Source organism: Macadamia integrifolia, unplaced genomic scaffold, assembly GCF_013358625.1.
Source record: "Macadamia integrifolia cultivar HAES 741 unplaced genomic scaffold, SCU_Mint_v3 scaffold100, whole genome shotgun sequence".
Classification (NCBI taxonomy): domain Eukaryota; kingdom Viridiplantae; phylum Streptophyta; class Magnoliopsida; order Proteales; family Proteaceae; genus Macadamia; species Macadamia integrifolia.
Window position 1 is genome coordinate 469,764 of NW_024868049.1, and position 18,642 is coordinate 488,405.

General features: G+C 40.6%; 1 protein-coding gene across 7 annotated transcripts in view; it reads right to left on the reverse strand.

Moving 5' to 3' along the window:
• Positions 1 to 18,642, reverse strand: part of LOC122062303 (protein TIME FOR COFFEE-like) — a 71,398-nt gene that overhangs the window by 50,849 nt on the left and 1,907 nt on the right. The window lies entirely within an intron of this gene.

Consider the following 18,642-nt stretch of genomic DNA (forward strand, 5'->3'; position numbering starts at 1 on the left):
ATGTCCTGCACTGTTGTATTCTTTCTCTCTGCAACACCATTCTGTTGGGGTATTCTTGGAGCTGAAGTTTGTTTCCTGATACCATGCTCATAACAGTATTCTTCAAAATCATCCCAACTGTACTCACCTCCTCTGTCAGATCTCAGACACTTTAGCTTCTTTCCTGTCTGATTCTCAACTTGATTTTTAAAGATTTTAAATCTTTCTAAAGCCTCTGACTTGTGTTTCAAGAACATCACCCACACCATTCTTGAATGATCATCAACAAACAACATGATGTATCTCTCTCCTAAGGTGCCAGGTGTCCTCATAGGACCCCATAGGTCTGTGTGAATCAATTCCAATGGTGAACTAGAATAGTATTCCTTAGACTTGTAGGAGATTCTGGTTTGTTTTCCCTTCTGATAAGATGCACATATAGGATTGGAGAGCTTCTTCAACTCAAGAACATCTCTCACTGCCTTCTTCAAAGAAATCTTGGCAAGGTTCTTGAAACCAATATGCCCAAGTCTTCTGTGCTAACCATGTCTCCTCATCTTGATGCAGAATTGATGTTGTTGAACCAGGTTGACCCTTCAGGCAATCTTAATCGAGATAAACCGGGTCCAACTGGATTTTTGGATTCATTAAGATCTTATTTTATTTGGAAAATATTTGCAATCTTTTATTTAGGGTAGTTGTTAGTCTATTAGGGAGTTACCAATTTTATTTTTATTTTTATTTTGTTTCTAATTTTATTAGTTAGAATTTATGAAGTAATAAGTAGTTGTTATTTCAGTTTTAGATTTTGATTAGGCAAGTTTTAATTTTGATTTATTGTATAAAGGCATGTAACCCAATTTAGTAGGCATATTTTGAATGATGAATTGAATTGAAGGTTTTAGTACCAGGTATGGTGCAAGACGTGTGACCCCTTTCCCCCTCTTTGTGCTATTCTTCTCTTCTCTCCTACAACTCTGAGTTCATTCAGGGTTTTCTTTCCTTTCTCTATAGGCCTTTCTCACATCTTTGCTGACCATGCAAGAATCTTTCTCTAACTCTGTTAATGTGAACAGGTTCCCAAAAGTTCCACTGTTTGATCTTCTTATCTCACACCCTTTACTAGTGACAGTTACTCCATGCCCTTTGTCAATGATTTTATTGATGCTGAGAATATTGTGTTTGAGCCCTTCAACATACAAGACATCAAGGGATTTCACCTTCCTATAGTCAAACTTATGGACCCCTTCCCTGTAAGTCTGGCACCATTGTTGTTGCCAAACTTCACAGATCCACCTTCAAAGTCTTATAATTGTTCAAACCTTCCCTTATCTCCTATCATGTGGCTTGAGCAACCACTATCAAGAATCCATGGAGTAGAGTCTCCTTGAGCCTTTAATGCTCTCTAAGTAACAAATGCTGCTGCATCTTCTTCATCTTCTACTCTTTCTCTCTGAACCCAGACTTTCTTGACAAATTGAGATTTCTTTGCTTTCTTCTGTTTTGGAAACTATCTCTCCATCTCATTAGCTTCTGTGTTTCTGAAAACTCTCTGCTTACCTCTGTTCTCCTGTCTTTGTGAGGGAAACACAGTTCTACAATTTCTTACAATATGTCCAAGGTTGTTGCATCTGTAACATTCAAATAAATCCTCCAGAAGGGGTGCAAAAGGATTTCTGTCCACATAACTCCTTGGACCAATGTTGAACTTGCAATCTGAAATCCTGTGTCCAAAAGTGTTGCATTTGTAACAATAACCTTGAAAGGTGTGCATCTGCATCACAGGATCCATCTGCCATCTGTATGGAGCTCTGAAGTTGTCATATGCTCTAGGTCTCTGTTGAAGACCTTGACTGTATCCATAGTTCTCTGCTCTCCTGCTTGGCCTTGCCAATTGTGGTTGTCTAGCATAGTTAGTCTTATGGAATATAGATGGATTCCCTCTTCTGATTGGACCAGTCTGCACTCTATCTTTTTGTACTGCTCTCTTGACATTGCCAGCAGTAGCAACATGTGTCTTCCCTCTTTGAGCATTCATGTCATTGACGTTGATAGGATTATCCGATTATGTACTATTCCCTTACCATTTGCCTTGGTATTTTTGGAAGATTTCTTAACAAATCCAAGCCCAAATTTGATGTGAGCCGGTCTTTGAGCATTGATGATGTCATTAAACTTCTTACTGCTAGGATGTTGTTTTGGAGTCGAGTCATCTTCAACATCTTCATTTTCTGAGTCTTCTCTCTCAATCTCAATTCTCCCATAGTCTTCAACGTTAGCCTTTAATAAGGCTAGCTCATCTGCATAACCATCAAATTGTGCAAGAATCCCATCTTGCTCCTCCAGTTGTGCTTTCAAAACTACTTTCTCTAACTCAAGAGTGTTGCAATCAATGGTTTTCTATGAGAGTTGATACTCAAGATCATCTAAGGTCTTCCTTGACTTATTGGCTTGATCTCTCAACTCAAGAACTATTTGTTCTTGCCCCTTAAGGTCTTGAGTGACCTCTTTTACTTTCTTCCTTTCTCTTCTAAGCTCTCTAATGGCAGTTGTTTCCTCTTCTTCTTCTGTAGAATCTTCCTTGCTAGAAGAATCTTCTTTGCTTTCTTCCGCATCTATTGAGACCATGAACATAGCATCATCATCTTCATCATTAGATGATTCTTCAGACTCTTCATCAGATGTGTCACTGCATTTCTTAGAAACCAAACTTTTCTTCTTGTCCTTGCCATTCTTGTATCTGTTTGCAAAGAACTTCTTCTTTCCCTTGAAATGACTTTTCTTTTCACTTTCATCTTCATCACTTTCTATTTTTCCTTGGTGAGGACACTTGGCTGCAAAATGTCCAACCCTTCCACAGTTGAAGCATTTGAAGGGCAACTTGTCCTTGTATTTTCCTGTTCCCCTGTTCAACTTTCTGGTGAAATGAGCTATAACCTCATCTTCACTCTCATCAGTATCCTCCACAGGCTGCTTCTTCTTCTCCTTGATTTACAAGTTTTTCATTGCCTTGAAAGCTGCTTCTTTGTCCATCTCATTTCAAGAGCTGTGAAAGTGTCATGCACTTGATCAAGAGTGATAGTGTCTAGGTCCTTTGCCTCTTCAATAGTTGACACCTTGGAGTCATACTTGGGCAACAAAGATCTCAGGATTTTTTGACAAACAATTGAATCCTCTAGATTAGCTCCCAGACCCCTGATAGAGTTGACCACTTCATTTACCCTGGTCATATAGGTGTCAATATTCTCTCCCTCTTGCATTAGTAGACTTTCAAACTAGCCTTTAAAGGTCTGAAGCTTTGCTTTCCTTATCTTTTCATCTCCTTCATAAATTCTCTTCAGGTCTTCCCCAGATGTCCTTGGCTGAGTCACAATCCATTACCTTAGCCATCACACTCTTATCTAATGCTGAGAATATTGCATTCACAGCCTTCTGATTATAACAATAAGCCTTCTTGGCTTTATTGTCAATCGGACCTCCCTCAGGTTCCTTGTACCCAATCAAAACTTATGCCCAAACATCATAGCCCAGTGAACCTAGGTACGACTGCATTCTCCTCTTCCACAAGATAAAATCAGATCCATCAAACCTTGGTACATGTCCTGAATAGCCTTCACCTACCATACTGTCACTGCCACTGCCTCTAGATCACTCAGTTGTTGATCAAACTGTTACTGAGTATCCGCTCTGATACCAATTGTTGTAACCCGGTAGTCACTGAGATGGGTGAATCAATGAGTCTAATTTCGATCCCCAAAACCTGTCCAATATCTTACACGGCAAACCCTGCTGATACACTTGTACCTGTACCTGTACCTGTACCTGTACCTATCCCTGTTTGCACACAGTCATAAGCACACTCAACCTCTTATAGGCACTTCCAAGTGTGCACACCCATTCAGCATTCCACATACTTCAATATATATATAATACAAACAATAATCGCACCAACACAGGGTTTTTACGAGGTTCAGCAATTTGCCTACGTCTCCGAAGTAGTGCCCGTAAAGGCTTCGTACCTACCCAATACACTACTTTTGACTGCACCCACACCCAATTTTCTCAACCCGAAGCTGAGATGGCACTCACATTGCCGGTACAATGTGTAGCACCCACTCCCAGTGCTTAGCACCCACTAAGCACTCAATAAAGAATATAATCAATTTGGGCTCATATCAATGCCCTACAGTCAAACCATGCCTAGCATATACATCCACAACTAGCTAGCATGCTTACAGTTCATCCACAACTAACCTAACATGTATATAATTCATCCACAACTAACCCTAGCATACATACATGGATATAATATAAATCAAAGGTTAGGGAATCTCACAACCGCTTGCCTGGGATGACTGGAAACTTGTACTAACAAGTTTGGTGCTCACACCTTCTCTCTTCATGGCTTCTTGCTCTTCAAAGCAACAACAAGCAAACACATCCTTGCTTTCTTCTCTTCCTCTTTGGCTTTGAGTTAATATATCATCAACACACCTCAACCACCTCTTTTACCTCCTTTAATTGCCTAAGAACAATTATCATCAAGTATTCATGTTCATTCAAGGACCAATAAAGAGAGGGAAACTTCTCTTGCCAAAACTGTAGCCTTCCTTCACTCAAAACTCTATTTTTTTTCTTTCATTGTGTAGAGCTTGAAAAAACGAAGAGATAACAACTTAGATGGACTCATTTGGAGTTAAGGTTAGAAAGTTATGGCCATTTGATGTTGGGCCAACCAGAACACTCAAAATGGATTCTTCAGAGGTTGGCGTAGGCTACGTTGGCGGAGCACGCAACAGAGGCGCAGATCTGACTGTAAATCTCATCTAAAAGATCTCTTAATATGAGCCATCGGATTAAACCAACGGACAATAGATCTAAACCATAGGATTTGAATCTCACAAAGTCAAAGATGACGTTAACGTGACATAGGCGCTGACATCGTCAGACGCGGTGTCGAGCTAGGATTGGTTGGTGCTGACATATCACATGGTGACGTCGGCTGCTTTTTCATAAAGCACTAATTACTTTTGACCGTAGGACCCGAATCCATCGTGATCATCTTTAATCAGATCTCATAAGATCTTTGAGATCAGGATCTTTATGATACCTTCTATGCACATGCGAAACAATATAGCACACTTGATCAGGTGCAACGCCAACGCATCAAGATTTATGCACCTAACCAATGGATAATCTCACGATGGCATATGGTCGGTCACTTCAGCGCTCAGAACCTTTGGATGGGAATAAGGCCTACGTGGCTTCATCTGAGCCATTCATTTTACAACCCTTTACTCCTTTTTATTACAATCAAGCCCCTACCTCCATATATTTCAGTGCTTAAAGACCCCCAGCAATCAGACCTTCAAGATATTGAAATTACACAAAAGGCCTTAAAATTTCAAAAATAAATTCCGAAAAATCCTCCCTACATTAAGAGCAAACTGGGATTTTCCGGTTTGGACTTTCGAACCGGCTTCACAGAAACACATGTAACTTTCTCATACGATTTCCGATCGAGACGAAACGAAGTGCGTTGGAACCATGACTGGACTCTCTACAACTTTCCAGAAGACTCGATCATCTGACTCAGCCATGTAAAAAGACCAAAATGCCCCTAGACCTTTCCAATGACGCACCTTTCTCATATAGAATCGGAACAAGACGAAATCAGAACCATTGGAAAGATCGGATTTTCGTCGTATCGTTCCATGCAAAAAACTTCTAAAAAATTCATCTTCAATGCCAAAATTGCCCTCGACTGTCACAAATGCCATAAGTTCTTCATATGGTATCGAAATGCGACAAAATCAGATGCACTGGACTAGATAAATTACAATTTATCTTTTTCATGAAGAAACGGTCTTCCAAAAATGTCATTTTCATTGCCGAAAATGCCCCGAGCGTAAATAGGCCAATTTTGTCAGTTTTAATCCAGAAACCCGCACCCCACCTACCATGGATGAATCAAACCACTCCATGCACACAATGTGGCTATGTTATCTCATCGGTGACACTAGACGTTGCCACGTAATCATTTCCAACCACGTCACCCAAACTGGCCACGTCATCACCACCACGTGGTCGGGTTGCCAACAAGGAAAACCATAAAACAACAATACCAAGATGGGTGAGGCGCAGTTTTGTCGCCTTTTGTTTTTCTGTTTATTTCTTCCAGTTATGTCCTTTGTTATCCCTAGGTTATTATATATTGAATGAAGTGGGAGTTATAACAATAAGTAGTAACTCCTAATAGGATACACATCCATCGATTCTCTTTTCCTCCCTCTTCTCTTTTTCTTCTTCTCCTAATGTTTTTTACAAGGTATCAAATCAAAGCAATATATTTAAGTATTGTTGGCCCTCCAGGGATCTTGTTCTCCTCTCTTTAAGGCTTTAAACATTATTGGTTGAATCATCTCTGATCATCTTTGAGGTTTCTTTCTTATTTTTTTAAGGTGTGCAGCACCCTATGCTATCTTTTGGGGTTGTTTAGAGACTAGTTCATGTTTCAAATCAAGAATTGAGTCTTTCTTCTTCTTTTTTTTTTTTTTTTTTTTTTGGTGAATAAATAATTCATTACGACAGGAGAAGAAAATGCATACAACCCCAAAAGGGGGGAGAAGAGAAAGAAAACAAAAAGAACACAATCCTCATGGGGAATCATGGTTCTTAATCACAGAGCTTGGAAGCTCCCAGGAAGCAACTATGTGACAATTTCTTAGGGAAGGGGAACAATTGGAAGAAACATCAAAGAAGATGTAGCTCCATATCTTTCCGAGCGGCCGAGAGTTGGAGGTTCATTTCGTATGATTTATCTCAATCTAAATTTGATTGATAGTTGCACAGAAAGCAAGCTTACCCACATGGTCATATATGGTCTTCCATTGTAATGTCATTTCCATCCAAATCCACTCCCTTTGAAGATGAAGGATTCTTCTGCTACCAGGCCAGCATTTGGAGAGAACATATGTCCATAGAGAAGAGGACATAGGGCATGCAAAGAAGAGGTGATCAATATCTTCAGGCTCTGAACCACATAGAGAGCATAATAGGGAGACTCGAATTCTTTGGATGAGGAAAGCTTGCGTGGGTAGGCATTTCGTGTAAACCCTCCAAGCCGTGAAGCTTTGCTGAGGGATACGATGCTTGAACCAGATGAGCTTGTGCCAGGGAGAGGGAGGCCCATGAGATCTGATAAAGTCCCATGCAGACTTTGCACTGAAGAGCCCATCCGAGGCATGGTTCCAAAGAATAGTATCATGCCTCTTTAGGCCAACACTCAAGAGAGCAAGCGTAGAGTTCCAAATTTCAGCAATCTGATCAAAAGCAAGGGCAAGGGGCTTAAGAAACAGAGGATATAATGGCAGCAACCATAACATGCTTTGGGAGCCCCAAACTGTAGATGCCTCTGGCTCTGAGAACATGGGAGAGGAGCCCTTTGGGGTGCCATGGGTCAAGCCAGAGATTAGTAGAGGATCCATCCCCAATCTGAGAGAAGATAACTCTGGAACGGGTCTCAAGGAATGATCTTACACCACATCCATGAGGCATCTGATGGAATGCTCACTGACCAATAAGTATCCAGCCTGAAAAGATATGAATACACCCAATCAACCCAAATGCTTTTCTTCATCGTAGCCACCTTCTAAATTAACTTGAATGTTCCTGCAAAGTTGACATTCTTGATGCATCTCAATCCCAGACCCCCTTCTTCTTTGGGGAGACAAATTGCAGCCCAACTAAAAGGACCCAGGAATCTAGGGGATTCACACCCTTTCCATAGGAAGAAAGCAAACAAGGATTCCATCCTGGATATAGTGGCTTTAGGGCAACCTATAGATTCCAAATCAATAGATGTAGGAAGCCTGGAGGACTAATCGAATGAGCTCAAGGCAACCTGCAAAGGATAAGAGCTTCCCTTTCCACAACTAGAGGCACTTTCTGATGAGATCTAACATAGGAGTGTAGTGATGGCCCATGAGTCTCACAGGGATAAGAGGAAGACCCAAATACTTGACCGGAAGAGATCCCAGAGCAAATCCAGTTTTCTCAAGCAAAGAGATCTTAACACCATCCCAGACAAGAAAATGAGAGATTTACTGGGATTGATGCTAAGACCGGACATCGTAGCAGTGAGGCCCAATAATGCATAATAGTGTCTAAGGAGGAACCATCAGCTTTGAAGATCATCAAATCATCAGCAAAAGCAAGGTAAGCTTGATGGCCTTGCACTTGGGGATGGCAGTGATAAAATTCTAATCTGAGGCAGATTGCAAGCTTCTAGAAAAGACTTCCATAGCCTGACAGAAGATGTAAGGGGATAAAGGGCATCCCGACCTAATTCCTGTAGAAGAGAAATACCCTGCCGGGCTTCCATTGACCAAAACTGAGAATCTAGGGAAACCAATACAATGAACGATCCAATTTGTAAAAGTAAGAGGGAAACCCATCTTGTTGAGACTGAAATAATGTAGTCCCATCTCAAGGAATCAAAGGCCTTGTGAATGTCAATCTTCATAGGGGCAGAGCCGGGGGATGAGTCTTCATGTCAAATCCTCTAGCAATCTCGTGACAAAGAAGAATGTTATCTCCAATGCTTCTTCCAATAATGAAGGCAGATTGGTTGTCACTAACCAGAGAGTCAATGACATTCTTTAACCGATTGGCAATGAACTTGTACAAGAGGTTATATAGGGAGATCCACCCAAAATCATTCATTTAGTCAGCTTCCTCATTCTTGGGGATGAGGCAAAGAAAGGTATGGCTGATACCCTTGATCTGACTAGGGTTGAAAAAGAAGCTCTTAACAGATTTAATTAAATCCTCTTTAATGATATCCCAAGCTGAGGCAAAGAAACCCATACTGAAACCATCAAGACATCTAGTTGTTGTAACTCCCATCCTTGCTTAACTGCACAATAGATGAAAACTCAAACATTATTCATTTTTGTCACAGGGGCAAAAGTCTTTTGTACTCAATTCCATAAGTTTGAGTAAAGCCTTATGCCACAAGTCTTGCCTTATATCTATCCACAGTCCCATCAACATTATGCTTGACAACGAACACCCATTTGCAGACAACTGGTCGCTTTTGTAGGGGAAGAACAACCAGATCCACTGTGCTATTCTTATGAAGTGCTCTCATCTCCTCATTCATTGTCACCTTCCACTTAGGTTCTACATTTACCTCCTGTCAGGTTTTAGGAATAGAAACAGAGGACAAGGAAGATACAAATGCACGATATGATGGGGAAAGAGCATTGTATGATACCATAACGGAAATAGGATACTGGGTACAAGTCCTAATACCTTTTATATGAGCAATCAGAACATCAAGAGACTGATCAAATTAAGAGGAAAGGTTATACCTGGGAGAGAAGACTCAAGATTAGGAAGTGATGGAGTAGTAGTGGTAGCGTCAGTTCCCCTGAGAATACCAGTATCGCTAGACCATCCTGTGTTTTTTGTTGAATCTGTTGCTCCCCCTGAATGGGAGCCTCTTGCTCCCCTTAAACAATAATTGTTGGATCAATGGGAGCCTCTGAATTAGTAGTCTTGTTGTTAATATTCTTTCGAGTAGCACCATCATCTATGGTAAGGAAAGGATAATCAAAAGTAGGAATCTGAATCACCTCTTCATTACCAGATAACTCCCCCTGAGGTGGAAAGTACGCCTCAATCTCATGAAAAATCACATCCATAGACATAAAGAGCCATCGACAAGGTGGATGATAGCACCGATATCCCTTCTGAGTGGGAGAATACTCCACAAAAATACACCAAAGTCCACGATGATCAAGCTTGCCCGGAACCTGATGATTAGGAACAAAGCAAACACAACCAAATACCTTAGGAGGAACAACAAAGGTATAACACCCAAAAAACAACTCAATGGGACTTTTAAAACCAAGTATACGTGAAGGTATCCTATTGATGAGATAGGCAGCAATGATGACAGCCTCACTCAAATAGGGAGCAGGGGCCTGGCATCTCAAACATCAAGGAGCGAGCAACCTCAAGTAGATGACGATTCTTGTGTTCAACCACTCCATTTTACTCTAAGGTGGCCACAACTAGTCTGATGGATGATCCGATGATTAACCAAGTAAGACGGGAAGGAACCATCCATATACTCCCTCTAATGTAGAACCAGTTCCAAGTAAGAACCAACCCCACAGTAGGTTCGATATTCCAGTATCTGATGGTATCTCTAAGAAACTTGCTGTCCAGAAATCCAGATTTGATGGTGCCACAGGAAACTAGTAACAAAAATTAAAGATGAAAAAAAAAAAAGGAGAAGGGAAAGAAGAAGATAGATGGGGAAAGGGGATAGGTTGGGTTGAGTATCTCTCTCTTCCCTAGGGCATCTCACCCAAGCTATCTCTCATAGCACTACATCTCATTGTTTTCCAGTATAAAGCTCTTTTTTTCTTCATCCAATCATGGGTTGTAGATCAACCTTCTTCCTTTATTTATAAACTTTAAATTGATTACAAAATTGGGTCCTTCCTTGCATGGAAAGGAAAGGAATCCTCTTATAATTAGATATTATCCTACTTGGAAACTAATTACCAATCAAATCAAATCAAATCCCTCCTTTTTACAAAGATATAAACCCAATAAATTAGAATTCCTACTTTCTAAAAGTAAAAAAACTAAAATTAAAAACTAACTAGATAATATCTTCCTAACTATTACAAGGAAATATGAAAATCAAAACTACATCAATTAAGATTTCCTAAAATCTTGCAGCTTAAACTCCTCCATGCTAGTTGGCTATGGGGCCCACGAATCAAGAGGGAATCTTCTTCAAATCTTCTTCATGCAAGTTGTGCTTGGGTTGAACCAATCAAAAACCAAGAAGCAAGCCACACCAGAGCAGGTTGCTTCCCAAAGCAGTCACATCCCATAACCGGTCTAAAATGGTTTTGAGGCCTTGTTCCTGTGATTTACATCAGCTCTCCCCATCTTTAAAAAAAAAAAAAAAAAAAAAAAAAAACTTGTCCACGAGATTGGTTGTGTTGTTGAATCAAACTTGCATGATCATCTTCTAGTGGGTAGTAGACTCCACAATCATCAACACCGTCTGCTGCCCTTCTAGCTTTGATACCAATTAATGTAGAACCAATTCCAAATAAGAACCAACACTACAATAGGATCGATATTCCAATAACTGATAGTATCTCCAAGAAACTTGCTGTCCAGAATTCCAGATTTGATAGTGCCACAGGAAACTAGTAACAGAAATTAAAGATGAAAAATAAATAGAAAAAAATAGAGAAGGGGAAGGGGGATAGGTTGGGTCGAGTATCTCACTCTCACCCACAGGCATTTCAGCCAAGTTGTCTCTTACAGCACTGCATCTCACAGTTTTCCAGCATAAAGCTCTTTGTTTTTGCATTCAATCATGGGTTGTAGATCAGCCTTCTTCCTTTATTTATAATCTTTAAATTGATTACAAAATTAGGTCTACCTTACATGGAAAGGAAAGGAATCCTCTTATAATTAGATATTATCCTACTTGGAAACTAATTACATATCAATTCAAATCAAATCCCTCCCTTTTACAAAGATAGAAACCCAAAAAATTAGAATTCTTACTTTCTACAAGTAAAAACGAAAATTAGAAACTAGCTAGATAACATCTTTCTACCTATTATAAGGAAATATGAAAATGGAAACTACATCAATCAAAGATTTCCTAAAATCTTGCAGCTTAACCTCCTCCATGCAAACTGGCCATAGGGCCCATGAATCAAGAGGGAGTCTTCTTCAAATCTTCTCCATACAAGCTGTACTTGGACCAAGGGATTCCATGTGAACGGCACTTGCACATAGGTTAGTCGATCCTAAGGGACGGGGGAAGCCCGTCAGAGAGCGTCTTATTACTTGGCGAAGCAAGAAACAATCATGGTATCTCGATCTAGTGTTGAAGTTGAAAATTATGCTATGACCTAAGGGATTTGTGAGTTGGTCTGGCTTAAGAGTAAGTGATCTCCAAGTCAATGTTGACAGGGGTTATTTGTTTGTATTGTGATAACAAGGCAGCCATCAGCATCACCCACAACCCTGTTTAACATGATAGGACCAAGCATATTGAGATTGATAGACACTTAATCAAAGAGAAGCTTGACCAAGGGACTGTCTGCATTCCCTTTGTTAGTACTGCAAATCAATTAGCTGATGTGTTTACCAAGATTGTTCACTGTAAGGAATTTCATCCTCTTGTCTCTAAGTTGGGCATGTACGATATATTTGCACCAACTTGAAAGTGAGTATTGAGATGATCATAGTTAGTTTTATTTTTTATTTTTACTTTTACCTTGGTTAAATCTTATTATTTACTATAGTAAGTCTTGTAGATAGGGACGCTTAGTCAGCGTTCCCTACTTTCCTTATCCGATTTATTATAATCTTCTCATAAATAAGATAGATAAATCTTCTTATAAATAAGAAAGATCTCTATCATTACTGACAAGTCCAATCATTCCCTAATCTCTGATTCTCAAATGAAACCTTGCATAAATTTGAAAGAGAACTAATCACGTAGGATCTTTAGTTTTGATTGATAGCCAGGACATGACTTGAGTTGGGCCAGACCTCAATTATCAAGTGCTGGGGTTGGCTGGAATTTTCAATTATCATATTCAGTTTGGACTTTAATTATCCCAGCCAAAGTATGGATGGGGTATGGATTAAGGCTTTAGAAAACACAAAGCCCAAATATATGTCTATGATACCACATCAAGATCATGCTTTTGAGATTTTACTAATGAGTTAATGCACTATCTCTGTTTAAGCTTAAAGCCTAGATGGAAAAAAGAACATCAAATTTGTTTTCAGTTTTTTGGGCTTTGTTAGGGGGAAGGGGGGATTAGGTGGTATCTGTTTTGTATCCTGTAATCTTTATGTTCACTCCATATGACCTATCTCATATTTCTCTTCAAATTTCTTAATAAAATTTTGTCATTACTTACCAAGAAAGAGAGAGAGAGAGATCATCAGCAGTGTTTCCATGCACATGATTGCTTCAACAGATAATGATGTTAGCACACCAAATACAGCAAGTAGTAAATTTTCCATTATACCATGTTTGCCAAGCAGCAAAGTTGCAGAAACTAAGGGTGCAGTTTAAGGGATAGTGTTGTAGATGGGGCTGTCAAAAGGAGGGCACAAGATGATTAATTCTTGGTTCAGTTCTGTCCCAAGTTTGGTCCTGGTTTGACTCCATTGAATCAGCTGGCTGGCAGCCTTGCCCCTTCCATCGATCCAGCAGATCAAGCCTCTATTTTTTGTTCAAGTGAACTTCTAGAAGCACATCCATTTCACCCATCCCCTATTGATGTAAGACTAGAATCATAAATGATCCTAATCCTAAGCAGGATCTGAAATTCTGGCTGAATAGAAGATGTTACTCACAAACCACAACTCAGATGGAGTTGAATTTTGGATTGTATGGAGATCCTATATGAAAGAACAAACTATAAATATTTGAGCAAATTCTGTCAGCTGGATTGAGAGATCTGCTGGTTGCAAGAAAAAGGAAACTTTCGATGATTCTTCAAGAACTAGGGCTGGAAATAATGATGATCGTCAAATTTGGATCAAATGGTCCTCCGAAGGTCCTCAACAAACCCTTAAAATCCTGCAGCGATCAGAGATCTGGTTTAGAATTTATGCACTCAAACATTCTTCTCGGGAAAACCTTATAACTGAAAATCGATAGGCTGTGTGTTTCTGCTGATCAACAATCTTAGAGGGCTTCAAGTCTTCAAACAACTCTCAAAACTCTCTCCCACAAAGGCAAAAACAGAAAATAAGAAAGAAGAAAAGAGAATTCGATGTAGGGTTGAGAAGGGGGAAGAAGAATTTAGTGAATGGACATCTCACCCCTCAGGTTTAGGCATCTCGCCTAGGGCATCCCACAGAAAAACATTGCATAATGTAAACAATTTTTATTAATCAGTCTGTCTCAATTACAATCAATTAGCTTCTTAAATTGGCACAGCAGCTCCTTCAAAATAGAAGGTTACAAAATAGGAAACTAACAGAAAAAGAAACTAACTAACAAGGAAACTAACAACTAAAACATTCCTAAACTAATTACTTGTCTAACAAAAGACTCTAAACACCAAAAAGGTAACAAATCCTTGTCTAACATGAACAGGAACCTTCCTTTTTCCTCCTGCAGCTGTATCTTCATAATAAGACATGACAACAGTCCAATGCTGAGATCGGTAGCAAGGATTTTGGATCTTCTATAACCTTTTCCAGGGATTTCCTTGCTTGCTGATTAAGACACATGAATAAGACAAACTAGCATGGAGAACTGAAATCGGCAGGGATTTTCTTGAAGATTCTAACGGTTGTTGCCGCACCCATCGATGACTGAACTGACTGGGCTTCTAGAAGTTCACTTTAAGACAATATAGAGGCTTGATCTGCTGGATTGCTGGACGGGGAAAGGCTGCCAACCAGCTGGTTCAATGGAGTCAAACAAGGACCAAACTTGGAACAAAACCGAACCAAGAATTTATCATCTGGTGCCCTCCTTTTGACAGCCCCATCTACATCAGATAGAACATCAAATTAAATGAAAAAGGACTTTGTTTCTAGAACTGCATCTCATTTTCGGTTATTGTTCTTATCACCAGACCAAGACTATCTCAATCAAACTAAAACAAACCATATACAAAATGAAACCATCCAAGTTTGTCTCCTGGGTCAAGGACCTGAGTTTGCTCCTTGGGTCGAGTCAGGTTAAAGTTGAATGTTCATTTCTTAGGATTTTTTGGTTAGTTGAACCAAATGAACGCAAACTACCCATAAGCAACCAAATTGATACAAATATGAATGAGGTCTAGCAAAGTATTTTCAATTAGGAAATAACTCTTTCTTTTTTTCGGATGAATAAATAATTCATTACCAAGGAGAAGAATATACAAAGGAGAAAAGGGGTGGAAAAGGAAACCAAACCCACAAGGGGAGGCAACAAATCCCCAAAGAACTAACTAGGGGAGACAGCTACTGGGGGGGAAATAAGAGAAGTAGGGAGACCCCAGGCAACAACAATGAGCCTGTTCCTTAGGGTATCACGGACCGGGCAATGGCGGAGATATCTAAGCTTGGATGAGACATCAAAGTAGATGGCCTTCCAAATTCCTTCCAGAGAACGGGATTTGGGGGTCCATCTACAAAGATTACGTTCCATCCAAACATGGCTGATAGTGGCACAAAATGCAAGTTTCCCTACAATATCACAAATGGAGGAGCCTCTATAGGTCACGTCTACCCAAATCCATTCCCTAAAGAGAGGAAGGATGGGACGAGTGGAAGGCCAACAAGAGCGAAGGACCTTCTTCCAGATGGACTTAGAGAAGGGGCAGGAGAAGAAGAGATGATCCATATCTTCGGTGCCATTCCAACATAAACAACAGGCGGTAGGAACCTGGATGTGACGTTAATTAAGGAAGGAGTGTGTTGGGAGACAGTAGGAGAGGGCAGGCCAAGCAGTGAAGCTATGGCGGGGAATGTGACCCTTGAACCAGACAATGTTCCTCCAAGGAATAGGAGGATCTCTGGTTTGGGTAAAGTTCCAGGCAGAAGCGGAGGAGAAGCAGCCCAAGGAGGAGGGGGCCCAAATAATGGAGTCCTGGAAACCTCGGTTCCCAGGGGGAATGGGGGGAGAGAAGACCAAAGATCAGAGAGGGGAGAGGGAAGAAAGGGGGGGACCAGCCAAAAGGAGAGAGAATGGAGTCAACTGTGGCAGATCAAGTCAATCCCGAAGCCGCGATGATTTGAGGGGAGATACGAGGGAGAAGGATGCCTGCAGGGTGCCAAGGGTCAAGCCAGAGCAAGGTGGAGGAGTAAAGGTCTTGAATTAAGAATGCATCTCCAGATCGAAGAAGCATCGGAGGAGGGGGAGGCAGTCCAAAGAGAGTCATTTTTTAGGGGGCCAGAGTAGACCCAGGAAACCCATATACTATGCTGTTTTGAGATGATTTTCTAGATAAGCTTGAGGATAGCAATAGAGTTAACATCCTTAATTTGGCGGAGACCCAATCCTCCTTCTGATTTAGGCCGGCAGACTTTTGACCAACTCAAAGGGTGAAGAAATCTAGTGGTTTCCTTATCTTTCCAAAGGAAGGCACAAAGGAGGGAATCAATGGCTTTGGAGGAGGATGCAGGAATGGAAAAGATGCCCATCCAATAGAGGTAAAGAGATTGGAGAACAGACTTGATGAGGACGAGGCACCCGACATAGGAGAGGAGTTTCCCTTTCCAAAGTTGAAGCCTTTTCCTAATGGAGTCAAGGATGGGGGCATAGTGACGGAGAGAAAGGCGAGAGGATATGAGGGGAAGGTCGAGGTATTTGACAGGGAAGGTACCAGAAGAGAAGCCAGAGATGGCAAGGAGATGGGCATGACGAGAGTCAGAGACTCCCAAGAGGAAGAGACTGGATTTAAGGAGGTTGATTTTCAAACTAGAAAGGAACTCAAAATGATAGAGGGAGGCCATGATATTAGTAATGGAGGCAGGATCGGCTTTAGAGAAGATCATAAGATCAGCAGCAAAAGCCAAATGAGTAAGCATGAGAGCTTTGGATTTAGGGATGGGGGGAGATGGGATGAAGGTTAGTGGAGGATTGAATGGAATGGGAGAGGACTTCAAGGGCAAGGCAAAAAAGAAAGGGGGAAAGGGGACAACCCTACCTGATACTAGCCGCAGCAGAGTAAAACCCCACAGGGCTACCATTGAAGAGGACAGAAAAGCAGGGGTGGAAATGCAAGCGTGGATCCAGTGAACGAAGGAGGGGGGAAGGATACAAGGATTAAAGCATCGGTATCGATTGCCGTATCGATCGGCCAAAATTAAGATACGTATCGGAAGGTATCATATCATATCGGAGATACGCTAAAGATACAAACATAAATGGATATGAAACACCTTTTTAAACATTTTTACATAAAAAATTTGTTAAAAAAAGCTATTGATAACATGTATTATGCATAAACACTAAATTGAAGGTATCACACTAAGAATTCAAGATTTGTAGTTGTCCTATAAATGTAAAATCCTTGTTCCCAACCTTGATTTCCACTTTAGTTGGAGAGAAATACGGCTAACAGCAACTTTGAAACAAAAACCCCTCAAAAAATCATGTTTTCTGAAAAAATACCCATCTTGGCTATTATATGACCGTAGCGCACTGTATCGGTACATACTGATACTCACCGATACGTAGTACGTACAGATCGATACATACCGATACTCACTGGCACATACCGAAACTTATATTTCACCTCGATTTTATATTTTTCAGAGAGTATCAGTACGTATCGATGGTGTATCAGTGCATATCGATATGTATCGTACGATATATATATAGATACGAAAGGATTTTAAAAATTCCATGTATCGTATTGGTGTGTATTGTATCGGTCGGCTAAATTTAAGATACGTATCGGTATCGGAGATACTTTAAACCATGAGGACATTTGGAGGAGGACAGAGGAAATGAAATCCCAGCAGATCGAATCTAACGCCTTATGAATGTCAATTTTCATAAGGGTTGCAAGCGAGTGGGATTTGAGGTTGAATCCGCGAACAATCTCATGGCATAGAATGATGTTATCCGATATGCTTCTCCCAGCAATGAAGGCGGATTGATTTGAACTGACGAGGGAATTAATAACCTTTTGGATCCTGTTGGCAATGAACTTGTAAAGAAGATTGCATAAAGAAATGGGTTTAAAATCCGACATGCTCTGAGCACCATCCTTTTTGGGGATAAGGCAGAGGAAGGAATGGTTGATGCCAAAGATTTGGGAGGGGTTGAGGAAAAAGCTGCGAATGACGAATATGAGGTCATCATGAATGATGTGCCAATAGGAGGAGAAAAAGCCCATACTGAAACCGTCGGGGCCAAGAGCTTTGTTGAATTTATAATGGAGGACAGCAACTAGGATCTCATCATCAGAGAGAATGTTTTAAAGGGATGGTAGGAGATGATCCGGAATGAATTTGTTGAGGGAGTGAGGGGGGAGGAGGAGGGTGGAAGAGATCATCAAAGTAGGAGACGGCCTCAACTCTGATGTCATTGGGGGAGGTAAGCTCCAACCCAAAACGAGAGATGAGCTTGAGAATGGAGTTGGAGTTGGTGCAGGCTTTGAGAGAGGGGTGAAAGTAGGCCGTGTTGGAATCTCTGTGGGGGAGGGGTGAATTAGGAAAGAACTTCATTAAGGAGGTAGTAGTAGATGAAAAAAAATATCTAGCTTTAAGCATTTCTAGCAGAACAAAGGTGTTACTCTACATAAGAAGATTGTAATACATAATTGAAATACATTATCAACCTAGAATTGTATTATCATTTGGAATTCATTGAACATTTCAATGTAACTGCCAATCATGGAGAGTAAGTAAGGGATCTACCCAAGGTAATTGAATTGTAGATAGGAGGATCCTCCTATATGACTTTTCTTTGAGAATGAATAGGGAAAGATAAAAGCTCCCATCACTGCATACCCCCCCACCCCAAATATGCACACACACACACACACACACACACACACACACACAGCGAGAGAGAGAGAGAGGGCCTCATCACTGACAGGACAAAGATAAGAGACCATCAGCTCTGAAAGGAGAAGACAATTG